Source organism: Crocuta crocuta, unplaced genomic scaffold (assembly GCF_008692635.1).
Source record: "Crocuta crocuta isolate KB4526 unplaced genomic scaffold, BGI_CrCroc_1.0 scaffold154, whole genome shotgun sequence".
Classification (NCBI taxonomy): Eukaryota; Metazoa; Chordata; class Mammalia; order Carnivora; family Hyaenidae; genus Crocuta; species Crocuta crocuta.
In genome coordinates this window covers 9,807,399-9,832,907 of record NW_027530545.1, presented here as the reverse complement: position 1 = coordinate 9,832,907, position 25,509 = coordinate 9,807,399, and the positions used below count along the sequence as shown (strand labels likewise).

The 25,509-nt window shown below is 37.9% G+C and overlaps 1 long non-coding RNA gene across 2 annotated transcripts; it reads left to right on the top strand.

Annotated features, from left to right (window-relative positions):
• Positions 1-1,740: 1,740 nt before the first annotated feature.
• On the top strand, positions 1,741-24,513 carry LOC144234497 (uncharacterized). Of its 2 annotated transcripts, none has more exons than XR_013335978.1 (5): positions 1,741-1,799; positions 8,861-9,031; positions 10,419-10,520; positions 13,400-13,524; positions 24,395-24,513. It is a non-coding gene; the product is annotated as an uncharacterized LOC144234497 (long non-coding RNA). The 2 variants fall into 2 exon arrangements; XR_013335979.1 differs by lacking the exon at positions 24,395-24,513 and adding an exon at positions 22,160-22,361.
• The last annotated feature ends 996 nt before the right edge of the window (positions 24,514-25,509 follow it).

Below are 25,509 nucleotides of genomic sequence, written 5' to 3'. Positions count from 1 at the left end.
AGTCTTGAAAGGCTATTTGGGTCTGATCCCATGCTAGTGTTTGGTTAGTCAGTAAATATCACAAATCATGCTGAAGGTGGGGAATGGGCTGTTTTTCCATTTGTGTCATTCTGGCCTGGCATTTATGTTTTATTTTTGTGGAACTGATAGAGCACAGATTATAAATCACATAAGAGTAATGGCTAGATGCCACCCTAGGTATGAGGAAGCAGCAAAAGATCGAGGAGATGGTGTTATCAGTTAATTACATGGAGTGCCCCAAACTGAGAGCACATTGTTTAAAGATACTATGCAAATGTGCTTTCTGGCAGTATGTGGCACTATGAAAGGAAGAAAATGTCTCAGTTTATGAAAAGAAGTAATCATACTATTTAAGAGTTCTAAATGTAACAATGACATGGAACTATGGAACCATCTAGAATACTTCTGTATCAGACATGAATCTTCAAAGATTGCTAGGGAGATTATATTCACATTGTGACAATGCTACAGCTTTTATGCACCTAAGTGAAAGATTGAGAGAACTGCTATTGAAGATCAGCTGGAGCAGGTAAGGCTTTGCACAACTGGCATTTGGGCAGAAATATTTATTAGCCTACAGGTTTCTCAAGGAACTTCAAAACGCTCATGGTTGTTGATTTGGGAAGCAGATTACTTATATTTTCATGCCTGGTGTTACATTTTTGAGAGGTATGGTTTTTGTATAGCACAGACCTTGTCCTTATTGCTTAAAAGTATCTACATATCTACACATATCATTAAATCTAAATGTACAGTGATAAGGTAGGAAAGGCTAACAAATCAGGGTTTCTGTCATAGTTGCCAGCATGCCGGTTTTCTGATTTGTGAAATGAGGGGCTTGAGAAAAAAGATAAAACCAACATGGAGATGACATCCTGGTCTGAGTTTCTATTCGAGAAAACGTAATAAAATCATAAGAGTTTGACCTATCCCCAACCAGCTGGTGACTTTGAGCAATTTAATGACTCTGAATCTCCAAAACATTGTGTATCTAAGGACATGATAAATGTGAATGAATGAATTACAAGGTGATATAAAATATTACTTATAATGAGATTCTGTTTTAGATATAGTTCATTCTTTCCGTAAAGAATATGATTTTAGGGGCACCTGGGTGGCTTAGTCGGTTAAGCGTCCGACTTTCGCTTAGGTCATGATCTCGCGGTTCGTGGGTTCGAGCCCCGTGTCCGGCTCTGTGCTGACTGCCAGCTCAGAGCCTGGAGCCTATTTCAGAGTCTGTATCTCCCTCTCTCTCTGACCCTCCCTGCTCACGCTGTCTCTCTCTCTCTCTCCTAGAAATAAATAAAACATTAAAAATTTTTTAAAAAGTATATGATTTTATTTAAAAAATCTCAGAACGATGATATTGGCGTAATTTAATCCAAACCCAAAGGCCTGAGAATCAGAAGCTCTGATGTCCAAGGTCAGGAAATGATGGGCATCTTGGCTGAAGAAGACAGAGACAATTTACCTTTCATATTCTTGTTCTACTTGAGTCCTACTGGATTAGATGACAGCCCACATGGGTGAGGGCAGATTGTTTTACTCTGTCTATTGTATCCAATGCCAAGCTCTTCCAGAAACACCCACACAGACATAACCATGAATAATGTTTTACTACCTATCTGTGGTGCATTCTTTGCCTATTAAACACAAAATTAGCCATCCTAAATGACTATTAACGTCTCTTCCTTTTCCTAAGGTCATCAAGGGGATCATGGAGAATTCTAGTAGAAGAGAGCATCATCAACACCACAGGGCTAACGAAAACTTCTAGGGTACATGAGGAGAGAAAAGTTTAATATCTGTTTGTTTGTTTAATTTCAAATCTGTAGGTCCGGGGTGGGTTTTTCCTCAGGGAACAATTGTGTCCTATTCATAGATTCTAACTATGACTACAGAATACAAAATATCTTTCTGGTTGAGAGAGGAAGAAAGGAGTGATTCTTAAAATTACAGAATCAGAATTGTCAAGTTCAAGTTAATTGTCAAGCCTATTAAATATATGGCTTATACACTATTAGGAAAAATAGTGATGATTGATATAAAACCATCCACTCATTCTTGAATGGGTAGCTGGAGGATGGGAAGGCCATACAGCTAAGTTTTCTGGCCTATGTTGGTGTATTGGTCAGGGGACTCTAGAGAAGAAAANTAAGGCAAAGGGACAAATAATTATGGAGGCCGAAAAATCCCATGGCCTGCTGTCTGCAAACTGGAGCAGGAAAGCTGCTGGTATAGTTCAAAGGCCTGAGAGCAAGAGAGCCAATGACAGATTTCAATCCAGGTCTGAAAGCCTAAGACCAAGAGCACCAAGAGCAGGAGAAGATCAATGTCCCAGCTCATTATTCAGGCACAGTTCATTCAAACTTCATCTGCCTTTCTATTCTATTCAGGCACTTAACAGGTTGCAGGATACCCACCTTCTTGGGGAGAACCATCTGCTTTACTCAGTCTACCAATTCAAGTGTTAATCTCTTATGGAAACCCCTTCACAGACACAGAAGTGTTTAACCATTATCTGGGCATCCCATGGCCCAGACAAGTTGACAGTAAAATTAACCATCACAGTTGGACATAGAGATCCAAGGCATGATGATCCAATAGAGCAAAGTGTGGGATTACGAGGTCATGACGAGGTAACCCATGCAAACATACCAAAGAAAATGATGATTAAAAGTGGCAAAAATTCCAAACAGCCAAAGCATGGGATTTATGTTCATGAGGAAGAATTTGTACAGGGTTGAGATGTTTCCTCAGACTTTTATGTGGGGCCTGTTCTCTTGAGTGTAGGTCTCCAAGAAGAGGGCTGCAAGATCAGATTCACTCTTGTATGTTTACTAACAAAGTTTCATGATCCATTCACCTCATTTGCATTTTGACATACTGTTAGGAAAATGCCACAGTTTCCTTGCTTTCTATCTGACATTACATACTATCTCAAAGAATTGAAATTAACATCATATAATTTCTATATGACGTTATATATATCATATAGAATCATGTTTCCATATGATTTTTATATATATATATATCTACACATATATATACTTATATATGGTTTCTGTATATAACTTATTCTGTTTCCATATAACACTTATATGGAAAATATTTGAAGTGAGTAAGGTCTGAATTAAAGTGCAGTCATTTCCCTATCCCTCCCCTCCTTCCCTTTTTTTAATCTACTTTCACCACAAATTTTTTTTTAAGTTAATAAGTAGCTGGCACTGGTCTAAATACTTTAGATATATTATCTCTGACAAACTTTGTACTAATAAGGACATTTACTGTCCTTAGAGGGGAAAAATATTTCATTGATGAAGAACCTCAGAGGTACAGGTGTAAAGTAACTTGTCCAAGGTCTCTTAGGCAGGGAGTGACTGAAGATTCCAACAACAATGATTTCATTTCTTAACCAATATCCTTAACATTTTACCTCACAATTTCCAAAGGCTGAAGCTGGAGAACTCAGCAAGAAGTAGCTGGTAGAAAGTGGATAAAATAATTATTACCAAATGAGAATGGAACCTTAGGTTCAATTAACCTAACAGTCTCGTATTGTTCTTATGGAGGAAAGGAAATATAGATCAGGGGGTTTGGAGAACAAGCAAACCAAAGAGAAGAGGGTAATGGACTTGTAATGAGGTCTCTAGTGAGTGGCTAAAGAACTCGTTCTTTCATCCCGATTTATTTCTTAAAAAAAAAAAAAAAGATGATTAGTTACATTTTCCTAATTTGGTTTGATCCCTACAGAAACTCTATTATATAGTGAGGGTGACGTTATAATCTCAAGTTTATGGATAAAAACCTAAGATTTTAATTACAAAATTATCTTGAAATGGCATAACTAGCATATCTAAACACAAATGTTTATCTGTTTTTTTTATTTGCTTCTAATTGCAAATGCAGTGTTCTTTCTAACCACATTACCCCTATGAGAGAACACCTGGTTACCAAATGCATATGTAACAAATACTAAAAAAAGTTGGATAAATTAATGATTATCTTAAAAGTGCTAAACTCAAGTTAGAAACAAAGGAAAGGAATTGCATTGCAATACATATAAATGTAAAAGTCACATATAGACTTAAAAGAAGACACTGTACTGGGAATCGAGGGAATTTCCCTGTCACAAGCTTGCTGTGGATCAACAGTGTAATAGAATCATTCAGAATTTAGGAGAAATACTTCATTCTGGGGAATGAGAGTGACAACTTTGTGTTTTCTGCATTGGTTGAAACAAATCAGAGTTTTTAGTTCACTATGTTGTAGGTCATTGAAGAGAAATATTGGCAAGTAGAAGTCCAGGGGAGGTGACTAAGTAGTGAGGCCAAGTCAGGGAACAGATGGGTCTCTTGGGTGAGGCAACTAAGGGCATGGCCTCAGACCACATGTAGAGTTCTGAGGGTCCCCAAATTAGCATTCTCTTTAATCCTCCTAACACTCTTGAATAGTAGGAACTAGACTTATTCCTATTTTGCAGATGAGGAGACTGAAAAGTGACCATTTCAATAGTCAGTGTAGAAAACAGTTCTTTTGCCATGACAGAATTTAAGGATGCACTTGAAAAAGTATGCAATTATGCTAGAGAAATCCTAAAATCACCTAGGTGCTATATTTACTTGCCTTGATGTTTTCTTATTATTCTCTGTGCTCTTGGGTCTCAAAATTCAACTGGAGGTAAAGAAGTTTATTTACCTTAGTTAGCATAAACATTAATAGAGATATTAATATAAATACATAATATATAATACATATATTTTATAAAATGTAGATAACTATAAATTTAAGTTGTGTTCTCAGTTAACCTAACAATTTAGGTCATGAAATTTTGAAAATTTATATTTCAGCACCTTCATAAAGTATCTTTTTGTTTCATTACTTGAATACGTGAATCCTTTCTCAGCTATTACTGTTCCCATTTTTTCCAACTTTTGATTACTTTAGAAAAATTGAATGATTAGGTAAACAAAAATAAATTTCAAATAAGATTTTCTAACTGCCCTGACACCAATTCTGACACCAACGACAATTGAATTCAATTCTGGCACTAACTACATGCCCCGATTCCACAAGTTAGAGGCCAAGTTCTCCCAAAGACTGCACTCAACTTAGATACCATGTAAGATGCCACAAGTCTTAGGTGCCACTTCTGACTGACCAACTATAAATTGTGTTCCTATGATCCCCTCTGGTTAGATCATTCTCAAGAATTCAGAGAACTCACCAAAAGCATTATACAGAAGATTACAGTTTCATTATTAAAGCTATAGATTTGGAACAACCAACCAGAGAGCTGCATAGGGCAAGGTCTTAGGTGGGGGAATTCGGAATCCAGACATATCACCTTCCCAGCACAACAATGTGCTTACCAACCAGGAGGCGCCAGCATGTTCATGGTCCAGAGTTTTTATTGGGGTTCCATCACTTAGGCATGATTAAATCACTGACCATGTAATTGAACTCAATCTCCAGTCTTCCTCCTCTCTCCATCTGAAAGCAAGGCTGGTTCAAAGTTCTAACCCTCTAATCACAAGACTGGTCTTTTTGGTGAAAGGCTCCTCCTATCCTGAAACTATCTTGAGGCTCCCATGAGTCACCACATTGGCGTAACAGAGACACTCTATCACTCAGGAAATTCCAAGGATTTCTGAAGCTTTGTTCCAGGAACCAGGAACAAAAACAAGATATATTCTGTACTTTGTTATTTATCTATCCATCTGCCTATCCATCCAGTGGTCTATAATTTAAGCAGTTTAATGTTGTTTACTATAAAAATGGAAGAGCCTTTTTATACAACCATATTTAAACTTCAAGGAAATATTTAATAGATTTAAATCAGTTATTTAATTTGTTTTAATCTTCATTTAGTTTTGAGAGAGAGAGAGAAAGAGAGACAGACAGACAGACAGACAGAGCATGAGCAGGGGAGGGGCAAAGAGAGAGTGTGAGATACAGAATTGGAAGCAGGCTCTAGTCTCTGAGTGGTCAGTACAGAGCCTGACGGACACAGGGCGTGGACCCATGAACTATGAAGTCAGGACCTGAGCCTAAGTCAGACACTCAACCCACTGAGGCACCCAGGTGCCCCACAGCTCAGTTATTTTTAAACACAGGAAAATTCCAGTTTAAAAAAACGTTGTCCCTTTGCTGATCATTAACCAAGAAATTAAGGGCTAGCTTTTTTTGCTTAGGCATGGCCAGGGTGATTCTGAGGACTCCCCATGCCTTGCATCCCTTAGAAGTTGTTATCCTAGGTTAAGGACTAATGCCCACATTGGAGTAAATCTAAGTTGCATGGAGGGAATTTGGAATTTCTTTCCCAACTTTATTGCAAATGAAGCACTGGCTTTAAGCTTTCTCTTTACCATAAACCATTTTAATATGATATTTTAATTAAGTACCTCTGTTTAACCAACAACTCAATCTGATGCTTTTCAAGAGGATTCTTTTTTTTTTTTTGATCTAAATATATCTCTAGGACAAAAAGTACATTATTATTTATGTCAGGAAGTGACATGATCTTCGTACTTGTTAATCCATAAATAAGGATATGTCTATCACAGGCAGAGAAAATGAAGGGGCGGGGAAAGAAACAATGCAGAGCAGCAGGGTTTTAGTGTGTGTCTAGCAGAGCATGAGAAAATGAGGATGATGCTGGTTTAGCTTTCACTCTATTCATCACTGAAGTCGTGAGAATAATATTCCGCATGTTGTGGTTCCTTAAGTCAATACAATGTGCGTGCACTTGTATCGTGGTTTACCACGATTTTGTGGTTACGTTTATACGAACTTTGGAATAATTCTGAGGCCTAAAGGGAACGAAGTCCTGCAAATCCTGTTAGATGGGCTGGAGACTAAAGGCACACTCAGGTGTTGATGCAGATGCTGGAATGGCAGGCAGGGAGGGGAGGATTACCGCTGTCTGCTCCTTGTCCTTGAAATGACATATCTTCCCCCCGCCCCCGCTGCTGCTGGGGAAAAACAGACTCTCTGGTATTTTGACAAGGAAGAGTTTATAAACACTCGAGAAAACTTGGACCTTTGGCAAAGGAGGGATTATGAGAGGCGGGGAGGACAGAGTCGAACCAAGAATATCCGGGTGAAAAGAAGTCACTGCTAAGCCACAGTGCAGACAAGTCTAATGATAGGAGTTTTAGCTGCAGAGAAAGCAGAGTAGCAGGTTAGGGCCATCTTTTACTTGTTCTTGTTATCATGGCATTGAAAAAAGCAAAGTTCTAATAACAATCATTCGGAATAATTTCTAATTAAGTTGAGACATTGAAGAAGAAAGACTTAAAGGTAGAACTTTATATCTTGGGAGTAAAAAATGTTCATAACCACAGAATCGGCTTGAGTGATTTAAGCTACCCACCTGGCTGTAGAATTTCTGTAGCTGTTCCTCATGGAGAGGAAGGAATAGGAACGTGGAGGTCTAAGAGGGCTCTGTTTGAGCCTCAAGGAAGGTTACAAAGGGGCGAAGCTACCTTGGCAACACGTGCAGGATCTTCTATTGACAAGTTCTCATTTAATTTGCTGCATATCCTTCTGTGTCGCCTAGCTACTGTAAAGGATTCATTATTCATTAAATAAGTGATGAATATATACAAAAATTGCAGCCACATGGGCTGCACAAACGCATTTTCATATTATTAACATGTTGCCAACTTGCAACTCTTCGAAGTCTGAGTAAATGTTTTGACAAGAGGAGACAGTAAGGGCAAATAAGAAGTAGCGGTCTTGAAGAGATTCAGCCCCACTTCTAACAGCTTTAAAGTCTTAAGAGTGTTTTCACTGGGGCAGTACCAGATAAATTGCTCTTATATGTGCATGCAAGAGGCTAAAATTCCTTTGAAAGTTTATAATTTCTCATGGGAAAACACAACATAAAAGTTACTTTTACTCATAGAAAAACAAAACCATATTTTCCTGTCAACCTTTGCTGTTGGGAATTTCAAACTTTTTACATTTTTTTCCTGTGATTCTTAGCTGGCCCAAGGGACAGGCGTTTACAACATAATTTACTTTCAACGTGTCTCTGTAAATCATTGTAATACTCTCTATTGCCTGTGGAGGGGGGGGGAGAAAAGCTCCCAATGGGGCTTCTTGTCCCACTTTCCCTGGACTCCGACCGCCCAAATATGAACAGAAACTTTCCCGTTTAATGTCCAGCCTCAAAGACAAATACACGCAAAATCATACAATGAGTACAGGTAAAGATAGAACTACGGGCAGATATCCAGGAAAAAGATCATATTTTAAGATTAATTAGGAGAGGGGAGATTTGCCCTAGGTGACCTGGAAATTGTAGAAATGCTCAAGTCATTTTAGAGGAGGTGGGTTGCCCTCAACCAAATGACTTAAAATCTTTTTTTCCTAAAATCCTCAGGACCTGTAGCGTGCTCTTGCCAAGCTGTTAATATCAAGGATCATTCAGTTTTACATGAGAATTTGATGACTTAGACACTGGTTGAACCTTCACCTTTTACAACCTTAATGGGAATTTATTAGCTATTTCACAGTGTGTAAATTTGAATCTAGGTCAGATGAGGAGGAAAAATAGGGCATATCTAGGCCTAAAGAGTAACCTGAAAAATAATAGATCAGAGCAAAAAAAAAAAAAAAAAGAAAAGAAAAAGATAAAGGTGCAAAATTAAACAGATGATTAAAAGTATCTTAAGCAAGCAGAGGTTTGAAGACAGAACCTAATAAATTAGGATTTTATGAAGACCATTTGAGCCAAATTCACGTGACCAGTAAGCTTGATTCTTACACAAGTGTTGCAGATGAAGGAGATAAAATATTGTATTAACCTGCTTTTGCTAACTGTCCATAACAGGAAGTGTAACCCAGGTGGGTTTGATATTCATAAGATTAAAGCGTATGTCTACCATCAAATGGCCACCACATTAAAGCTGTTTTAATGAGGACTTGGAAAGATAATGAATGAACGTCGCTAATTCACCACAGAGGAGACAGGCTGACCTCCTTCCGACCTCTTTGCCGCCAGGTATCTTAAACAACATATCAGTTCTGCTTCAAGCCAAAATGGGATGGTCCATAAGATAAAAACAAGCCAAATGTTTAAGAGAATGACTTTTGCCGCTGTTAAAGCCAGAAAAAAATTTCTCCCTGGAGTCCTTATAAAAAGAACACTGTGTAACAGGATGAAAATCATCCTCACTGACACCTTTATCTCAGGCAGAGCCCTCAGCTACATCGGGCTATTTCCTATAGCGCCCCTCAACACTGTTCAGTGACATCATGCCAGGAAAATACCACTAGGTACAGGCGTGGGTGGAGGACTATTATTGAAGGATCTAACTCTCTGCTGGTTTAACTTAATCCTGAGTAAATTTTAGAGGATTTAGAGGGACTGCTTATCTCTCAGGTAAGCCTTCATAAATATCAAGCATTTGATAGATTTACAACAGCAGTGTATTAGAGATTGTACTTGCTGGAAAATACTGAGGGCACAGCCAATTTATTGTAATTCCAGTTGTTTTTCCAGGCAGCAAGAGTAGGGAGTAGGTCTGTGGAGGAACTGAGGACCTAGTGACAGCTTTTCCCAAATAAAAGACAACTTGCCTTCTGCTAAGAGATAAACCAAAGGATAGCTATGGTTAGAGGAAAAGAGACAGACTGGAAGAGATTCTAGAGCCTATTTTGGTCATTGAGCAAAAAAACCGTCAAATAAGGTAAAGTGAATGCAAGTATGAATTCACTTTAAGACTTGACTAATGAAGATACAGTGAGTCAGTACTTTACATTACAATTGTTTCAATTTTTTTTTTTCCTGGAAGAAAACAAACATGTTGGAGGGAGCTGGAGTTTACATGAGCCTTGCATTGGACTAATTTTTTCCTAAATAAACTTATCAAGAAAGTCTACAGCTGCCTTCAAGGAATAGTGTGGTTCATCTATATGTGCACATCCTCAGTTTTTTAAGGAGCTCTTTAGTTTCAAATACTGAAGCAAATTTAAGCAAAAGGGGAAAATCCTCAAAATTATTTTCCAGGCCAGATTTATTTTGGCAGTCACATTCAGGAAACTATGTAGTGTACCAAGTTTTGAGTATTGTATTTGGACACTAATCCATAACTGTAGTCATCAGTTTACTGACAACCATCTGCTTGGACACTACTCCCACATTTTAATAAGTAACGTTAAATTAAAATGGCAACAGACAATTTTGGCTGCAAAAGTAAAAGTGGTGATAGCACCCTTGAACTCATATAAAGAATTGGGAATCAAACAGCAGTGCTATACATAATTATCCAAACACATTTAGGTAAAGAGTACGATCTTTTTCTATTTTTTCCCATTACAACCAAGATTCTTAAAAGAATGATCTGTATTCATCCTCGTGTCTTAATCTGTCACTTTGCTACCCACAGCAACCTTGCTTTTCCAGAACATTCCATTGAGTGCCAGCTGTCAACTCAAACTAAATTTCCTGTCATGATCTTACTTTACCTGAGCCATTCCGTGTCATAGAGGTAAAAATGCGGCTTAATAAATGTTGAAAACTCTCTTAACTCTGGCATTTTCTTGCCCAGCTACCACATATATCTTAATGACTCCCCAATAGCTACATTTAGGTTTGACCTCTTGTAGGAAGTATAGACCTACATAGTCAATGACCTACAAGACATTTTTAAAATAAATGTTTCACAGATATAGTCAAATAAAAATGTTTAAAACCAACAGACCACCCACTTCTATACAACATTTACCAAACCTGCCCTTCTATTTAGTTCTGTCAGAATCTCAGGGAGAAGAATCACCATCTATCCCATTACCCAAGCCAAAAACCTACAGACATTGTTGATTTATCCCTTCTTTTTCAAAAACCAATTAGTCACAACATCTTGCCCATTAGGTTACAAGTGACTAAGAATACAATATAAATCTGTTTAAAAAATAAAAAGAACAAAAGATCGTTGGCTCATTTACCTGGAAAGTTGAGTCTTAAACAGCTTTATGGTGGAATTCTTGGGCCTTCTTAGTAGTCTTTCCATCTCTGAGCTTTGCTTCTCTCTGTATTGTTTCCATTGCTGGTAGGCTCCCCAAATTAGAGGGGCCAGATGGCTGCTAACAGCTCTACACTCAGCCCATCCCCTTAACAATTCCAGCTAAAAAAAAGTGTCCCTTCTTCAAAGGTTCAGTCAAAAATGTCAGAGAATGTATTCTCAGGGTCTCTCTTCAGACTGAATTGGAGATAGCACTTATCTCTGATCTAACAGCGTGGGTAGGAGGAAGCAGAATCTGATTGGCTAGTATGACTTAGGCACCCACACCTGGAATAAAGGAGCGGTCAGAACCACGTAAGGCACAAGACTGAGAAAAGCACAACAATTAGGGTGCTTAACAACTGAGGGAAGTGAGTGCTAGCAGAATATTCCAAGAATATGTGTTTTCTTCTTTTTTCCAAAACACAAGCAAAATATAGAAAAATAAAAATAAAGGTGTGAGTGTGTTAAACTTTAACCTTGATATAATGTTAACTATACAGTAGGAATCTGTGAAAAGCAGTCATATTTTGGACATCATCTGAGTTCCCTTAGAAAGCTCCTGTCTGTATTTATCTCCTGAACATGAGCGATTTTTATGTAGAGCAAGATATATTGGTTTTACTCCTTTAACATGATTTATGGATTTTAAAAATGGGTAATTAATTTATATTTTTCTAACTTAAATAGTAGAATACTAGTTCATGAGAGAAACTGAAGTAAGAGTAAAAGGTGCTTTTTAGTTTGAGGAAAAAATACAGGAATGACTTAAATCATGGCCATTAAGTACATGAAGATTTTTCATACTAATTTTACTCACCAGCTGTTCCTTTCCACTGCAAACTAAACAAAGAGGAAAGCTAAGTTTCCAGAAAAAGGATTTAGATTAGGCACAAGGAGTCTGATGTTTCCATGCACACTGAATGCATCTGTAGCAAGAGCAGACCCTCAGGTAGCTGTGACAAGGAGTCATGCTTGGCCTACTGCAATAACATAATGATGGCTTCAGACACCACACTCTTCTCTGATCGCTTCTGATTAAGGAAGTAAAAAAGTTCTGAGCTGGGTGCTAACATGCAATCACCAGGGGAAGGAAGTTATGCCTTTCTCTTCTACTACATTTCTATTAAGCTGCGAAAGATGTTATCTGCCCAGATTGGTTGGTACCAGAATGTTTTCATGATTCAGGAATTGGAATCACTTAAAAGGCTTAATAAAACATGAAGGGCTAGGCCCCATTGGCAGATTCTGAGTCAGTCAGTCTAGGACAGAATTGGGAATTTTTACTTCTAAAAATTTCTAGGGGCTCCTGGGTGGCTCAGTCAGTTGAGCGTTCAACTCTTGATTTTGGCTCAGGTCATGATCCCAAGGTCATGGGATGGAGCCCAATGTTGGGCTTCCGCACTGTGTATGGAGTCTGCTTGGGATTCTCTGTCTCTGGCATGTATGACATGTGCACACTCTCTCTTTAAAAAAAATTAAACTAAATTTAAAAAGTTTCCAAGTAATTCTGAAGCTGCTTCAGGCATCCCATTTTGAAAATTATTAGCTTCAACATTGCCTTGTTGTGGCAAAAAACAAAAACAACAAAACAAAAAAACCGACAGACTTTGGGGATTCTTTTAAAACTAGGTGATTCTGAAATGCAAGTGCCCAAGTAGTTCCCTATACTTAATGAATTCATTGTAAGCCTCTATGCATAGTATTTTTTAAGAATATGTTTTATCAAATTGGGGCCATTTAGAAGAGTTTTCACAATTTTTCTTCAAGTTTTAGGAGACTAGAAATCTTACTTCTAGAGAAATCTAACTTGTGGATTTCCCCCCAGATTTTTCTCTCTCTGAGCTCCACCCTTTCCCTGACGTGTCTCCAGGCAACATACCTCCTCTCCCGAAAAACAACAGACTTTCAGAGAATGGGGCCTGGGTTTTTATATTTTTACAAGACCTAACACTCAGTGAAAATGAAGTATATGACTGGCCTACTATCTTCCCACTGGGGCCTTGTGGCTCGGCATAATATATCCAGCAGCAGTACTACACATAGATTCAAAAGTGCTACGTCTCAGGCAAGGTAGATGGGATATGGATAGATGAGTACCCACAGCAGATGGGTACTTTAGAGAGCTCTAAGTTTTCTGAAAAATGGTTCTAGTTGTGAGGAAGACACTACAATCAGGATATAATACAGAGAATCTGAGTATAATTGTTTCATGACTTGTGAGCATGGGATAAAAACCATATTTCTAAATGGACATTTGATTTAAAAAGGTGATTTTATTAAATATGCATGAAAAATAAAATTATAAACAAATTAGAAATCACGAAGAGAAAAACGATTCTTTAAATGAACTATTTTTCTCTTAGATCAACTGTCTCCTGAATGAACTACTCAAGAACTTATAAACTACTCAAAAGAGGTCTGAAGCTCCAAGACATGTCCATAGTATACTTTCCCATTGGGTTTGAGAAAAAGTGAGACTCCTTCTGCTGTAAGTGGGTAAAATTCTTCCCTTACTCTTTTTGTCTGATGTGCAGGATCAGATCTTTGCCAAAGATACAGAAAGGAGAACTTTGAGTGACTTAACCCAATGTTTGCTTGTCCTCACCTCCCTCAACCTTGGAGATCTTAAGGTTTCAGTTTATTGATAACACTTTAACGTTAACAGAGAAGTCTCTCGTCAGTCGGCAACTAGCTTAATAAACTAGCAGAAAATGATGTCCCACCAACCATGTTATGTATGAGGAAATTAGGGCTGTGAGAAAAATCCAAGATAATGCATGTAAAGCTCTCACTGTAGGGTCTGGCCCATAAGAAGCTGCTATAGTACCTCTTCAGGAATGTATACAGATTGGACATTTAAACAGTCCACAGTGATAAGTTCTATAACAGAATTAGGTCTGAGAGCAATGGAACAGTGAAGAGAGTAACCACCTCAGTGTGGAGAGGCTACAGAGAGTTTCTCAGAAGATGGGACCCTTAAATCCTATGTGGGAGTTCAGTACATGGACCAATCCTCACATTTATTGAATGGATGCATAAGAACACAGACGATTTCACCATGAAATTCAGATAACATGAGACCTCATTCAGATGAGATATAAATATATTTGATCAGGACTCCTTTTTTTCTCCTTTCCAGTTGAATTATAGTGTGTATTTAGTGGTTCTCAAAGCTGATGATTCATAAAAATAATAGAAGAGCTGCTAGTAAACTCAAACACTAGATACTTTGGAAGTTCTGATTCCATTTCACAGATAGAAAAGAGGGTGGGGGAGAGTAGCAAAGGGGTCTATGTTTTTAAAAGTCTCTCAGGTGTTTCTGGTTATTGGAAAGGACTGGAAACCATTAGTTTAATACAGCTGTTCTCCTCACTGACTGAACACGGGAATCACCTGAGGCATTTTAAAAACTATCCAAACCTAAGCCCTGCCCTAGTCATCCGTATTTCATTTTGTGAGTTCTCCAGGTAATTGTAGTGTGCAGCCAAAGCTGAGGACCACCAGTCGAAGCATTTGGGTGTACTGCATTTAACAAAAAGCTGGTGGGCAGGGAGATGGAGGGAGTTAAAAAAAAAAGTTACACTTAACAAGCACTGTTATGGAGGTTTTTATTATGAATTACAAGTACTTTGAATCTGCTTTTGTTATTATTGTCTTACTCTCTTCTCAACTCCCAAATCTTGTAAAGACATAGGGGAAGGTAGATATTAATTCTGATGCTAGTTTCCACCGAGCAATTCAGCAGTGCTTGTAGCTTGCAGTGAGAAGAAATGAGGACACATTCTTCATAGTATCCCAGGCTGAAAGGAAATATAGTCTCTGTTCTTTGATAAGAAATAGTACAGTTTACAAAGTTCTTTTACCCTGTAAATAATAGTGTGTGGGCAATCCTAATTAATGAATGTTTAATGTTCAAAAACATGTTTTGGGAAAAATATCCTAAAGTTTCAGAATTCCTTCCTTCCTTCCTTCCTTCCTTCCTTCCCTCCTTCCTTCTTTCTTTTTCATTTGAGAGAGAGAGAGAGAGAGAAGAGAGAGAGAGCATGAGCAGAAGAGAGGGGCAGAGGGTGAGAGACAGAATCCAAAGCAGGCTCTACTCAGCACGGAGCCTGATACAGGACTTGATCCAAAGACCTTGGGATCATGAGCTGAGCTAAAACCAAGAGTCAGATGCTCAACCAAGTGAGCCACCCAGGCATCCTGAGAATTCTTTCTTTGAACGTAATATGTCAAATTAATTCAAAGTAATTTCAAAAGAAAAGGAAAGACAGCTAGGGTGATTAAGAAATCAAGTAATTATTGAAAACTGAAAGCAAGTTTTTGCAAGTTTGAAACTCAAGAGGACAGCATATTTTGAAAGGGATCATAATTCACTCATGTTAGGCCTTTCTATTTTAACTACCTATATGCAACCATTAAGGGCAGACTTTCAAATGAGGTGTGCCCTCCATGAGTCCTCATTTAGACTGTTCTCATGGAAGATGAATGTTCCAACACTTTCCTTCAGTGTGGGTGTTCATGGTTCAATGTTTGTTGTTTAGCACATAGAAATCCTTGAAGCCTTGGATTGAAAAGAAATTAGATATTGTAGGTAAGACTGTTAAGACAAATTTTGAATTAAGTTTGTGGTTCAAATGCTACTATGAAACAAAAATGTGAAGTTATTTTCAGAAAGGTATGTCTTCTGTAATTCTAGAGAATTAGATAAATAAATTCAAAGTAGATACAAGCAATAGAATAAGTTTATGTTTGAATATTTATGGCATGGGGGGTTGTGGGAATATTTCCAATGTGAATAATATATTGAAGATTAGTTAATGTAAATATTCTGCTATTCATCTCTCATCGAATTGTTATAATTCTTTTGTCCTATTTTTGGAGAAAATTTGCCACCAGTTTATCCATGGCAGCTGAAGGAGCTTTAAAGTTAAGAGAGCCACTGGTGTGTGCGTGCGTGTGTGTGTGTGTGTGTGTGTGAATTATCAATTATTTATTTATGCAAGGTATTTTGTCTGCCCTCTAAGCATTCTTTTCTCCTTATCTTACTCTGTTTTGGGTAACTTGAATGTCTATCAGTGCAATAGCACTATTTTAATCCAACTAAAATCTGAGGGAGAATGACATTTTTTTTTGGCTTTTGTCTGAACTTGATTTTGAGGTTTCTGCTTAATGAGCACACACTTTTTAAGTTTTAAAGCAAGGAAATACTCTTGTGTATATTTTGCATTAAATGCCAAAAATCCTTTATATAGGTCATAGACTAAACCTAAGCGTAGGCCATTAGTTATTAAGCAATTATATTTATACCATATATCACTTATTTATAATATATGAATGTTTTATGTTGTGTGAAGATACTATAGCTGCTTCCTGGTTCATCTCTATGATGAAATTTCCTGCATAGTATTGTAGAGTATGGAGTGTGACACAACTCAAATGAGTAGAAACAGTTATCAATTCATGACTATTATCCCACCTCAACCCACTTATTATATTATTTCTCCTCATGGAACTCCCTCATATCCCATTAAATAATTAAAGAGAAGGGTTGATTTATTTTGCTTTCCTGTATCTATAATGACCTTAAGAGAGGAAGGCGAGAAGGGAAACAGAATGTTGATCCTGTTAATAACTGCATGCAGTCTTTAACGATGGTTTGCTGGAGCAAGAAGAGAGAGCTCAATAGTCTTCTTCCTTAGCAGGCCCCTTGGGGTGGGGAGAGCACTCCAGGTTGGACCTAAAAAGCATCCCTTTGTTCTCAGCAGGTGCCAGATTGCTCTGACATATTGCCCATGTATACGTTTGCAAGTGCGTGTGTGTGTGTCACATGCACAGAATTTGCCTTTATAGAGAAACCAAATATCAGGTAAACCTTGCAGGGAGAATCAGATAATGCTACTCTGTCTGGTATGATCAATATGCTTCCTTTCAAAGAACACATAAATGCATACACTCTAACTGTCTCATAGTATTCTAGCATTGAGAATCCTTCCAAGATTCCTTTTCATTGAGTACTTTATATATTATTTTTATATTTTACAAAATTTAAAAATAAATTCACAGTATACTGTGAATATTGATAACAAGTTTTATACTTTGTGTAATACCACTTGGCTCCAAAAGTTGTGAAATTCTTCTAAATGTTTTTCTTTTCCTTCCTTAAAAATTTACCACTATATCATGTTTGGGTAAAATGGTATTTTTGCTTTGATTTGGCTTTGTGTAAAATGAGCTGTTACCTACTCAGGACAATCAGTGCCTTAATGTTTAACTCCTCTCTAAAGCTTTGCTAGATGTTAGTTATTCATTCCCTTATTCATATAACATGTACATATTAAATACTCACACATGAAGTCTGTCCTTTCCCAGTAGAAAACTTGAACTTCTACTCCTGATGTATACAGTCACTCTTGCATCTTCTATGAACAAAAGCTCTGCAGAAAGCAAGCAAATAGATAAACAAACAAACAATAGCTCCAACATTCCATTTGTTGAATTTTATACTATTATTGTACTATTGCTGTCTTTCCCTAACCCACATTAATTTTGTTAAATTGCTTTTTTGTTTTTTATTTATTTTGAATATCTATATTTTTTGTTGAAGTATAGATGACAGACAATATTACATTACTTTCAGGTGTATAACGTAATGATTCCAAAAGTCTATATATTATGCTATATTTACCGTAAGTGTAGCTACCATCTCTCACCATATAACACTATTACAATACCATTGACTATATTCTCTATGCTGTGCCTTTAATCACATGAATTCTTCATTCCATAACTGAAAGCCTATACCTCCCACTCCCCTTCACCTATTTGCCCATCCCCCACTCCTTCCTCTGTCAACTGTCAGCTTCTCTGTATTCACAGGTCTGATTCTGCTTTTGATTTGTTTTGGTTCTTAGATTTCACATGTAAGTAAAATCATATGGTATTTGTCTTTCTTTATCTGTCTTATTTCACTTAGCATAAGTCCATGTTGTTGCAAATGGCAAGATTTCATTCCTTTTTATGGCAGAGTAATATTCCATTGTCTGTATATACCACCTCTTCTTTAGTCACTCATCTATCAATGGAAACTTGGGTTGCTTTTACATTGACTCATTGGATGTCTATTACACTGTTAACACACACCTCTCAGATGTTCATGGAGTAGGAGGTCCTTCATAAAGCCTTCGGTTGCTACTATAGTCTGCTATTATGATTAAGCCTCTTTGGATAGTAGACTCAGAAACTCATAATGATGGAAACCTCCTGCACTCGTCTCCTGGGGCTGCTGAAACAGAGTACCACAGATGGGGAGGGGGAGGGGGGCTTAATCAACAGAAATTTATTATGTCACAGTTCTGAAGGCTGGAAGTCCAAGATCAAGGCATTGTCAGGGTTTGTTTCTTTTGAGAGTTGTCGGGAAAAATCTGCTGCATGCTCTTCCCCTAGCTTCTGGTGGTTTGCTGGCAATCTCGGACATTCCTTGGCTTAAGGACACATCACCTCTACCTGTGCTGTCATGTTCACATTATGTTCTGTGTGCGCACGTGCGCGTGTGTGCACGTGTGTATAGGTGTCCGTGCCCAAACTTCCCCTTTTTATAAAGACACTAGTCACATCAGGCTAAGGGCCCACATGACTCCAGTATGGTCTAATTATAACCAGTTGCATCTGCAATGACCCTATTTCCAGATAAGGCTACTTTCTGAGACACTGGGATTAAAACTTCAAAATATGAACTTTGAGGGGCACGCAGTTCAGCCTATCACACCTCCCTATCTATTGTGAATTGTAGAAAATTGGACGAGGGATACATTTACAAAATGACCCGTGTGTGTTTGTTCTTCATGTCCCCTTCCCCATCTTCTTGTATACCTGCTGAGTGTGGTCCAGGCTTACATTTTCTTATAATTTTGAAGAGAAGCAAAAGGGTACACTCCATTAGGAAAGAAGGTGACTAGAGATTGTGTTTTGTTCAAAGACAACAAAGACAGTTCGGGACACATGCTAATGTCTATATAGATGTGCCACTTTTTTAATTGTTTTTTTGTTTTTTTGTTTTTTGTTTTTCTGAGAGAGAGAGAGAGAGAGACAGCGTGAGCAGGGGAGGATCAGAGAGAGAGGGAGACACAGAATCTGAAACAGGCTCCAGGCTCTGAGCTAGCTGTCAGCACAAGGCCCGACATGGGGCTTGAACCCACTAACCGTGAGATCATGACCTGAGCTGAAGTCAGACACTTAACTGACTGAGCCACCCAGGAACCCCTCGATGTGTCACTTTTGATCTTACAGGCTTTAGTGAAGATTTCTGTTGCATAGAATTTTTACTGTTTGTATAATAAAAGTATACACTCATGGTTACATATATAAGCTTGCCTAAATGTGGTAGTAGTAGGCACTTGCCATGTTTCTTATGTTATTATTTTTGCCTATTAGTATGATCCTAGAAGGTGTAGGGTGAGGAGGGGATTTCAGAATGTATAGTTACTTCTCTGCCTTAGTACCTTCATAGCTCTTCGGAGTTGCTTATTGAGGCATCCAAAATAATTCTAAAGGATTGTTACTTGTTTTGTCCAACTTTATGTGTAAACTAGATTATTCTGGGTGTTGGCATCCCATTAGATTTTGGGTATTTGACTTCATTGACTTCCTTGTGGATTTAACACTATAAAATAAGAATTCAGTAAAAATTTACCTTTATTTCAACCTTATAGATACTTGTATCTCCACTGCCTCCAGTAGCGGCTGAGCATGTGAGTGTCCAGTGATTAGGAAGAGATATCCTGCAGAAATGTTAAAATAATTTTACATAACTGTTTTCTAGGTTAGACTTCGTGGATTGTCACTGATTGCTTGTGTGTTTATGTGTGTGTGCACATGCACATGTATGTGTGTGTGTGAGAGAGAATGAGAAAGATAGGGAGAGAGAGAGAAAATGAGAGAGAAATTAAGTTTACGTATCATTTACTGAGAATTATTGAAGCCCCAAAGAAGGATATTTCTCTATAGACTTTTTTTGCTTTCTTGTGTACATATCTAAATTCGGTATATTTGGGGATTTTGCATGACTCTGTGTCCACCCAGGACTAAAAAAAATATCTAGCTCTTACATTCTTTGTCCTGTTCATAACCTTCACATTAAAAAGGAGGGGGAGCATGGACTCACATGAAGGGAGTTACAGTATAAGGGATTGTTTCTTGCATTGCAATAAACCAACAGTTGAAATCTGTCTGACTGGAAACATTTCAATGGAAAATAAGGCTGCAGGTTTCTGAAAACAATTCCACAGTACCCAGTGCTTGGCAGGAAACATAATGATTGTGTTAGGTGAGGATCTCAGAAAGTGTGTGTGTGTGTGTCTGCAAGCAGTTGGATAGTTCTTTTCCAATTCCTCCAGACAGATTGGCTACACTACGTTTTTACAGTTTGAATGATTTTTTTTTTTCAAGATAGGATACCACCAGCCTAATACCTTCTCAGGCACTGAGCAATGAAGGTCTCCTCAGTAGCTTTGGAGTCTGTGTTATTGTTGTATCTCATAAATGGTATTAACATGGAGTATAAGAACTAAGAACTAGGGAATACATCTTGTCATATTTCACAAGGTCTTCTGAAAGCTTAAGAAAGCTAAGAAAATACTCTTGTAAAGCTTGTCCCCTGACCCAAAACTTCCAATCCCCATCCCACTAAGTTAAACCATAGATTCTGAACTAAGCCTGAGGTTTCCCGCTTTATTTGCAGCTTTTAAGATTTGCATAGTTAAATCTTTGATGTGAACAACGAAAGGATAGAATGCAAGCTTCTTTAAGAAATATGCGCTCTGGTTTATTTCTTTGTTTGCTAGATTTATATAGCACCTTTGACCCAAGGTCTAGGACACTTTCTTAGGTCAGCTCCTTCCCCACCTTTTTAAAATTGATCACTCGAGATGTAATCTGTGAATCACCCCAGCGACTCCCTCTGAGCTACCACTGGCATCATGCACTGGCTGCTCATGTCAGAACCACAGAAAACCACAGCATGTCACATCTATGCAACGCCAGCTCTCCGCGGAGAAAGACATTCGTCAATGTCTTATTGCAACTGATGCCCTCTTTGGGAATTTTTTGTTGTAAGACTATGGCCATGAGACTAATAATAATAATGAAATAAAAGTCTGCACATCTACAAAAAAGTACAATTGGTTATTACTTTTGCCCGCTTTTATTCCCATCAAAAAATAAATATCCTAACAGAAGATGTGCATCGTGTTACTTCTTTAACGCTCCTGTTAAAAGCCACACATATCTTCAAAAAGAGACCCGATCCAGTTGACGCCGAGGAAGAAGAGACAAATTGGGGGTGTGAGAAGAGGAGAGCGATGGCAAAGCCAGGGCAGGTTGACTTCTCAGGGCAAAGCTACTTTTCTGATGAGTAAGCTTTTCTCCCAAGCCTCTCAGTTTAAAAAAAGGAAGGATGATGGAAACTGCCTGGTTAATTGTCAGCTCACACCTTTCTTTAATGAGTTTCCTAGAAGTTTATGGTTAGGTTACCCTGGTGACTCAGGTAGGGTTTCCGTCAACTCCAGCTGAGGCTGTCAGAATAGGAAAATGGGGGTCCATTCTCTGATTAATGAAAATAATAATTATGTACAGATGAAAGCAAAGAGAGAAAGCAAAGAGCTTCCATGTTACTTTAAACAAAGAAGAGTTAAGGCCTTATCTTAACTATGCATTGGCACCGCAATGCGAAATGGTCATGCAAAATTAATTTTTAATGTGTTCAATTTATATTAAAAATTTCTGCAAGTGTGTGAATTTTTTTTCCAAGGCTGGAGTGCTACTTCATTTACAATATTCCCTGAAGGTGTTTTTTTTTTAAAGAGACTCTTAAACTGAAGCCATTTTAAGGGTTTTATGAGACATTATGTGAGCTTTCATATGCAAGTTAGTCGTTAAGTACCAGATATTATATTCTGTAATATGCTTAAGTGATATTAGAGGCTGTATATAGCCTGCAGTAATGGCTATTGCTGCTTTTTTAATTTATCAAGAAAATGTTGCTTAAATAAGGAGCAAATCAATGCTGGGTTGTACAAAATATAAATGTAAGGAAGTAACGGTATTTTTTATATACTTGCTTCTTCCAGCTTCACTGAAAGGGAAAAATACAACCTACTTTCAGGACGTACACTGACAGGAATTGTCAAAAAATAAAATCAAATAGCATATTTAGAATTAGAAAGCTGCTAAGAATATGCAGAATGACATTGAACAACGGAGATCCACTGCAACTCAGTGCTTCGTGATGGATATAAAGATGAATTTTATGCCCTTGGTAATTGTTTTTTGTATGCTTTCTGGCATTCAGACAAAGTAAAATCTCTTACTTGGACTGAAACCAGTTAAGGCTTTGACTATTCTGCCTACAAAGGGAAATATTTGTATTAAGCTGGATTCATTGGTCAAGCTTTGAAAAGCATGGATAAAGCCCCCACCTGGTGAGTAAAATTGACTTAAAAAAAATTAAAGACAGATTCTTGTGCAAGGCTCCCCCCCACCCTGCAACCCAAGCACCACCACCACCGCCACCTATTTTAGAAAGTGGATAATTCCGTGGATGGATGTTTCAACAGGCTCTTAACGTGGTCCTAAGTGGAATTTTGTATTTGTCAGGAAATCCGACATGACCTGTTATTGACAAGCTACCTATTGTATCCAAGGGATTATCATGACGGAAACAGAAGCTGGGCTTAAAAATAAATCACTTCTCACTAAAATGAAATAAAGACTCTCAAGACAGTGAATAACCCTAAGTAAAACAAAGATTCTCTCAACCTGACAGTATGAAACGTATGTTTTACTTACATTTTCATATTAAAAGCAAATGGTTCCTTGGTTGAGATGATTCCCTTGAACATCTTTCCCCTTTATGGGCACTCTCAGCACACTCACGTATATCTTTTGGGTTTCTTAAATATCAACAATGTGCCGTGGAAATTTCACACTCTAAACTTACATTATTCAGAATACCAAAAAAAAAAAATTCAATTGGATTTTTCTTGACACCGTATTCTTTATTTTGTGAGACAATTAACAGAATAAGGAGCCAATATGCAAAACAGCTTTCAGAGAGTATTGTAGGCTCAGCGGATGTTTTGTTCTACTATACCTGAAGTATAGGTTAATGATTATTTATTGATTTTTATTTTCATTCCATAAACATCTACCACGCCCCAACTGTACTGACATAATGTGCTGAGAGCCCCTAAGCTGCCTTTAAAATCATCAACCGAAAGAGTACATTATATTCGCTATAATTTCAATGATCACTGTATTTTTAGTTTCCTAATTCTTAAAGAATGATAATAAACTCTTTTATACGAGAGATAACGATCAGATAATCAGCATGTTTGTTTTTATTAGAGCACTCCACAGCCAACACTTTCTTGAGTTTTCTGCTGCCTTTTCAATCTTGGGATTAATCTCATTATATTTACTAACTATCCTTATTATTATTTTTTTCTTTTCCCTTAATGTCAACACGGGCGGGAGGAGTTTTTTATTTGCAGCCCCCTCGAGCTGTAAAATCTTTCTACGTATTCACAAGTTGCCTGGTCCCCATGGGCTCCAGGAAAGCCAAAGCTGCGTATTGGAAAGAAAGACAACCTTCCAGCTCAGTCCTCTGCCTTCCTTGGCCCAGCTGCAGATCCCTTCGCTCTCCACTTTGCATTATGATTAAATACATTTAAAATCAAAATCATCTTTTCCACTCGCCTTCCCTCTCCCAGCTGCTCGATTCCCACCCGATCCTTCTTTTGGAGTCGGAATTAATAAGAATATTTAAAATCAAAATCATCTTCTGTTTCCTTGCCCCAGCCTAGCAGCTGCACATTTCTGCCCCCGGTACTGCTCTCAGTCTGTGGCTCCCTGAAATGTTTCTCAGAAAAATAATACGAAGTTGGCTTTTGCTGCCAGAAAGCCTAGCTTTCACGGCATTCATTTTAACCTGTTTTCTTTTATAAGGGCAGTGAACATGATCTTGCCAGAAGTGAAGTGTGTCAAATTGTGGGTGTGGTATGTCAGGGGGTAAGCTTGATTTATATTAATTAATAATAGTATAGCATGGCATGGGGGGAGGGGCTGTGTGTGCCATTCGTTCTTACAGAACATATTCAAACACATATGTATGCCCTGTACGTTCGTGACTAATGCAGGAAAATAAAATGGAATAGAGCTTAGCTCTACCAGATCTTAAAATAAACATGCAGGAGAAATAAGAAGAAATAAGCAAATAAAGTTTTTTTGGCAGAGAGTTTATTTATTTAGCAACAGCGATGCAGTTGCTTACACTTTCTGCAAATGTTTTATCTCTTTTTCCGTAGCACCTGTCCCTGAGTGAATAGAACCACATCTGTCTCATCTTGGCATAAGAAGTACACATCTACATCTGTGAGTGATGATTCCATTTTTGAAGGAAACAGTGTATACTTTTGCACTCCTGCAGTCTGGTAAAAAAATATATATATATATTGCACAATGGATTTTGTGTCTTGCAGAAAGGGGTCTAAATAGTGAATAGGAAGTTTGGAAATGGGACAAAAATATTGAATTTGCAGTTTAGGAAAGCTACGAATTTTACCTATATCTGTGTATGCATGTTGTACATGCACATGTACATAGTCTCCATATATGTATTTTGTTAGCGCAAAATAGCAGATAAAGAATTCACTTAGTAGAAGATAGGATACAGAAAAGAAAATACTTTAGCAAACACTTCAATATTTTACAAGCTCACAAGATGGTAATGGTTTGCACATTGCTTCAGAAATATTTTCTGACAGAAAAAGATTAATTTTAGGTAGGGAAGAATTCAGGGTCTTAATTGATACCAATTAGAGTTACTGATTGTGATAATTTAGGGCATTTTGTATTTTGCACACTTCAATTTTAATACAAATAACCAATCTCTGTGCAGAATCCTCTAATAATTAATGGAAGGGCTGACAGGAGGTGGAGGATCCCGGAAGCCGTATCTTCAGACAGAACCAAAGCAGAAACTACAGTTCGGAAGACACACAATTTCTTTCCACCAAACCTACACTAATTGCTGTGGTCTCTATTTGAAACCACAAATGTGGCTTCCACCCTTTCTCCCCCTCTCTCTTTTTTTTTTTCCCTCACTTTTCCCCAAATCCACTCTGATCTGAGTCCCAGTTCACTTCACTCCATTCTACTATCTTATTGCAATTTGCCATCATTTCTTTTCTGCATTCAGCCGAAGCTTCCAAACTGACCTCTAAGCCTCAAGATGATCCCTCCAACTACTGCTCTCACTGCTCCCAGAAAGAACGTTTCAGAACTTTCTGGTAATGGATCTCCTTGCTTAAAACACTCCAATGGCTCACCATTGCCCTCATGAGAGAGCCCAAACCCAAACTCTCACCTGGTGTAGAAGAGATTCTGGAATAGTCTTTGTGAGGTGCCGGCAGCCTCCCCT